Source organism: Camelina sativa, chromosome 19 (assembly GCF_030686135.1).
Source record: "Camelina sativa cultivar CO46 ecotype springtype chromosome 19, ASM3068613v1".
Classification (NCBI taxonomy): domain Eukaryota; kingdom Viridiplantae; phylum Streptophyta; class Magnoliopsida; order Brassicales; family Brassicaceae; genus Camelina; species Camelina sativa.
Window position 1 is genome coordinate 26406846 of NC_141898.1, and position 6268 is coordinate 26413113.

Consider the following 6268-nt stretch of genomic DNA (forward strand, 5'->3'; position numbering starts at 1 on the left):
ACCGCGAGCTTTCCCACCTTACCAAATTGATCCTTTCCTTTTTGTGGTGCGACCTTCAAGTACACCATATATCCGACTTCAAATTCCACTTCCCGCCTTTTACGATCTGCGTACTTCTTCTGGCGATCCTGAGCTTTCTTCATGCACTCTTGAATAAACTTGATCTTCTCTGTGGTCTCATCAATCAACTTGTGATTGAAACTTGTCCTTTCCCCAACTTCGGTCCAACACAAAGGTGTTCGGCATGGCCTTCCGTACATTGCTTCAAATGGTGACATGCTGATACTTGAGTGATAATTATTGTTATACGCAAATTCAACCAATGGTAAATTCCCTTCCCAATCTGTAGACCATTCCAATGGACATAGTCGGATCATGTCCTCTATGGCTTGGATAGTCATTTCCGTCTGTCCATCAGTCTCTGGGTGGAATGAGGTGCTCATGTGAACATCCGTTCCCAACGCCCTATGCAAATCTTGCCTAAATATCGATGCGAAATTTGGATCTCGATCGGAGACGATGTTTGCTGGCACTCCATGCAACTTCAAAATTTTGTCTATATACTTCTCTGCCAAGATTGGCGCTTGATCCGTGCTTCTTACTGGAACCAAGTGGGCTACCTTGGTTAAAAGATCAACCACTACCCATACTGCGTCATTGATTCGTCCCTTCCTTGTTGGTAGACCGGTAATAAAATCCATCGAGATAAAGTCCCATTTCCATGTCGGCATGGGCAAGTTGCGAAGAAAACCTGCTGGCATTTGATGCTCTACCTTGATTCTTTGACATGAATCACATTGGCTTACCCATTTTGCTACTGTTGTCTTCAGTCCAGGCCAATGATAATACATGCGCACGTCCTTGTACATTTTGGTGCTTATAGGGTGTATACTTAAAGCTGAATTGTGGGCTGCTCTCAGTATCTCCTCTCGTAGTCCACTCCGGTCAGGTACGGTTATTCTCCCATTAAGGATTAAGGTGCCATCATCTGCTAAGTGGTAACCACTAGCATTCGGTCCGTCTAAACTCTTCAATTCCTCGATAATTTTCTTCAGATTCTCGTCCTTGGGTTGCTCTTCGTGGATACGATGTAGTAGGCTCGCTTGAGTTACAACTTGTAAACCAAATGGCTCACTAGATTCTCCTTCTAAGGCTAGAAGCCTTACTTTCTTCAATTCATCGGCTAGAGACTCCACATCTTTCTCGGCATCAACTTGTGCTTTCCTTCGGCTTAGTGCATCTGCCACTACATTCGCTTTGCCTGGGTGGTACTGGATCTTCAAATCGTAATCGGCAATGAATTCCATCCATCTTCTCTGGCACAAATTAAGATCTGGTTGCGTGAAAAAGTATTTAAGACTTTGATGATCCGTGAATACCTGAACAGCTTCTCCATACAAATATGATCTCCATATCCTTAACGCAAACACCATGACTGCCATTTCTAGGTCATGTGTGGGGTAGTTTTTCTCATGCTTCCTTAACTGTCTGGAGGCATAGGCAATTATTTTATCTCCTTGCATGAAAACACATCCAACGTCAACTCTTGATGCATCTGTGTACACGGCATACGACTGATTTGGCTCAGGCAGAGCTAAAATTGGTGCCATTGTCAACGCTCCTTTTAGCTTCCTAAAAGCTTCTTCCACCTCTTCACTCCAAATAAAAGGTACTCCTTTACCGTTGAGTCGCGTCAAAGGTTTCGCAATGGATGAAAATCCCTTTACAAACTTCCGGCAATAGCTTGCAAGGCCTAAGAAACTTCTAACCTCTGACACTGATGTCGGCTTCGGCCAATCCTGAATTGCGGCGATCTTTTCTGGGTCGGCGGACATGCCTTGCTCCGAAAGTCGGTGTCCTACGAATCCAATTTCCCTTTGCCAGAACTTGCACTTGCTGAACTTGGCGAACAGCTTCTTCTCCCTTCGTCTTTCGAACACTTTCTTCAAATGTTCTGCGTGCTCCTCTGCACTCCGTGAATATATAAGGATGTCATCGATGAATATTATAACAAATTGATCCAAATAATCATGGAAAACCTCATTCATTGAACGCATGAATGTTGCCGGTGCGTTGGTAAGTCCAAACGGCATTACCACGAACTCATACTGGCCATATCTTGTTTGAAAGGCAGTTTTCATCACATCTTTTTCTGCAATCGAGATTTGATGGTAGCCAGAGGCTAAATCAATCTTCGAAAACCAACTTGCTCCTCTGAGTTGATCTAACAGCTCATCAATCCGTGGTAACGGATACTTGTCCTTGATGGTTATGTTATTGATTCCTCGGTAATCAATACACAAACGCATGCTTCCGTCCTTCTTCTTGACAAATAGCACTGGGGCTCCCCATGGCGATGAACTCAGTCGAATAAAACCCTTCTCCAACAAATCCTCTAACTGAGTCTTGAATTCAGCCAACTCGGCCGGTGCCATGCGATACGGTGCTTTAGCAATCGGGGCAGCTCCGGGCTCAAGATTTATGGTAAAAGGATGGTTTCTTGGTGGAGGCAATCCTTCTAACGGCCTGAATACATCTTCATAGTCCTTGACTACTGCGATGTCCTCCACTCCCATGTCTTCCTTGTCATCTCCTCCCATGGCGGTAAGAGTGACTAGGTAAACATTCTCTTTATCGAACGATCTTCCAATCCTTACTGCCGATGCGAAGTATGCCGTCTTACTTGGGGTAATTCCGTTGAAAACTAGAGGCGTCCTTCCTCCATTTTCAAATATAACTTTGCTCCTGCTGCAGTCTATATGGGCTTGGTGCTCCGACAACCAATCCATTCCCAAAATAGCATCGAACCTCTCCAACGGCATCACTAGAGGATTCACCAAGAGGTTTGTATCCTGCAAGACTATCGACACTTCCTTGAACAATCTTCTTGTCTTCAGAGGCGGTTGATTACCAGCGGTGTAGACGTTGATGTTCACTTCCTCTTCTTCACACAAATCTCCGAACTTGTCGGCCATTTCAGGAGTCACAAAACTATTGGACGCTCCCGAATCGAACAATACATGTGTGGGGTTACCACCAACAAGTAATGTTCCTAAATGCAAGGCAAATATAAAAATGCAATGCAAAAGCTAATCACACAAACACACAAACAATCACAAGAGAGTTAGAACCCAATCAAACCTGTTATAGGTCTTTTCGCAGGCTTTGGAGGTTTGGGTGGCTCTACTCCTAAAGCAAAAACATTTGCTGGGGTTGCTTGCTTCTTTGTTGGGGGTTCCTTCACTTGCTGCACTGGCTGGGCACAGTTCACAGTTTCGGCATTCAGTTTGGTCGGCTTCGATGGACATGAGGTCGCATAGTGTCCCATCTCGCCACAGTAGAAATATGTGACGGACGATAGACTGGTATTCTTAGTTTCCACAATGGTTGGACAAGCTCGAGCAAAATGCCCAAGTTGACCACACACATAGCATCCCCTAGGATCCATGTTTCTCACTGTACGTCCTCCTTGGTTAACAATCATATTGACCTTACCACAGCTTGCGTTCCAGTTTCGTCCTGCTACTTGATTCACCTTCCGAAGATTCACAACCTTATTCTGCTGCACTGGTTCCTTCTTTTTCTCTCGGGCCATAATCTCTTTTTCCATCTCAATGGCCTCCTCAACACTCACCGCTCTCTCTTCCCCTTCTGCGACGCTTCTGTATGTCACAGCGTGCAACCTTCCCTTTATATATGGTCTGGGTCCACTAAAGAATCTCCGGGCCATAGCTAACTCATCGTCATTGCCTTGGTACAAATATCTCTAAAGTCTGGTAAAAACTCTTCCATAGGCTCGAACACTCATATCACCTTGTTCCAGTCGTAAGAACTGATTCTCTAGTCGATCGCGTGACTCTGGTGGAAAGTACTTCTGCTCAAACTCTCTCCTGAATATCTCCCATGATATAGACTGGTATCAATAGCGAGGAACTACGTTATCCCACCATGCACGAGCATCCTCTTCTAAGAAGTTGACTGCGATTGGTCTTCTAAACTCCTCCGGACATCTTGACATTTCAAAGTTAGTCTCCAATTCTCTTATCCATGCCTTTGCTAAGACCGTGTTCTGATCTCCTTTGAACTTGCGAAGTCCTAGGTTCCTCATCATCATTACCAGTTTTAGAAAGTGGTCTGATGGAGTTTCTGCTGACCGATTTCCTTGGTTTTGTTGCTGTTGCTGGATCATGTGATTCAAAAGATCTTGAATCATCTTAAGTGTCTGCTGAGTCTCTGGTACACTCGGCTCACTCGGGCCTCCTCCACGAATTTGGTCTCCCCTTGGCATATTCTGGTTCGGATTGGCAGCGAACTGACCAATCAGTGAAAATCCTGGTGCTGGCTGGTACATATTCTCAGGCGTACTGTACCGAGTAGAACTTGATGGTGTGTACCCCGGCGTCGCGATGGGTACATCCCATTCAGGCATATACATATTTGGTTCGAATATGCCTGGAAACGATTCCTCCCCTTGTTCATCCTCAAAATGCGGACCCCATTCCTCCGGACCAAACTGTTGACTTGAACCCCTCTCTGTGTCCGGCGAAAAGTGCATCGATCTAGACCTTTCGGATCCTTGACCAGACATCTGCATCCACGATCAACAAAGTTTACTTATTCCCATCTAACCCTAAGTGATGAACGAACCGGATTATCCTAAGTGTCTACTACGACCATTTTGACTCGATAAAACATTTGAAAACACGAGTAATATAGCATCATAACCATGCTCTGATACCACCGTTGTAACACCCCTGAACCACCGTATGGCCGGGCGAACCGCGGACGGCACCGGGACGCTACTTTGGAAACGTTCACCAACGATCCGGCCGCGTGCAAGAATGGATCAGGACCCTTTGGCCAGTCGAACGGTGAGGTTCCCGACCACACGGCACATCCTTAAGGCTTTGTAACCCTTGTGGCACACCGTGCGTTGAGCCGACTCGGACAAAGTCTATATCAGTACCACTCGCCAGTTTAAAAGAAACCCGAATGCTTTGATAAATAAAAAGAGTTTATTACAAAACAGTTACCAAAAGATTGTAGAGTTTTGGATAAGGCCTAGTGCCAAAGTTTAATTCAAAATGAAACATACTTGAATTTTACAATAGACACAAAATAAAACTACTTCGGATTCCTATCATTCACCACGCCCTCTAGTTCCCTCTAGGGTTACTTGCAACACAAATTATTATCATAAGTAATCTAAGATTACTTAGTGAGCTCAGGGTTCCTGCAAAGAAATTATCCCCAACCCCAAACCCCAATAACATACGACATGCAAGCAGTAAAGCAATCAACAAACAATCAAAGCAATCAACAAACAATCAAAGCAATCAAACAAACAATCAGAGATAACATGCGGAAGATAATGAGCTAAGCAAATTAATCTAGCAAGCAATCACAACAACATGCAACAACAAGCAACACAAACTTGAATGAAAACAAAGAGTTTTAAACAAGTTTTAATTTATGGGTCCGCTATGCTTCCTTTCCTTAACACCCCTTTGAACAACCGCGTTGCAACCACAAAGGCATGCAACCGGACTTCATTTAGAGCCACACCGTCGTGTAGACAGCTTCGGCCAGGGTAGCGAGCCCAGTAACCTCCGAGCTCTTCGTAACCAACCCTACAAGCACACGAACATGGGTTGCATGTCGCGGCTGCATGTGGTACGGAATAGGAAGGACAGCAATACCCCAGTCTTACTACGCTAGCCGGACTTTGTCGCGGACTAAAACGCATTAAGACTTCAGCAAGATTGATACTTGAGTTCTTATGGTTTTTAAGCTCATAATTTTACAAGTATCAAAACTAGTTATCATCTTTGTTACTAGAACATTTTGAACTAGTAACTGGTATAACCTCACAGCACATGCATTTAAACAAGAAAATCACAAAAGAAATTCAAGTAAAAATGCAACTAAATGCTCATGCAAACCGTTCACTAGATGGATGTCTTTAATCCCCATCTAGTCCGGTGAAATATGTGTCTGAACTCACAGAAAACCGGTGATCTCTTGTAAGGAGTGGTCGGACTTTCTTGTTGAAGCTCCCTCACGGCACACTTGAATCCCCTCCTTTGTTGAAATCGATTTCCTTCTCGATTCAACACCTTGCAATGGTCGATAGTATTGGCTTGCTTCTTCTCTCCTTCACTCTTTCTCCCTTGCGGCAACACTTCTCTCCTTTCTCTCTTCCTCTCTTTTCTCTCTTTCTCTTCTTCCCTCTTAAGATTTTTGCGAAATGAGAAAGGATGGAGGTCCT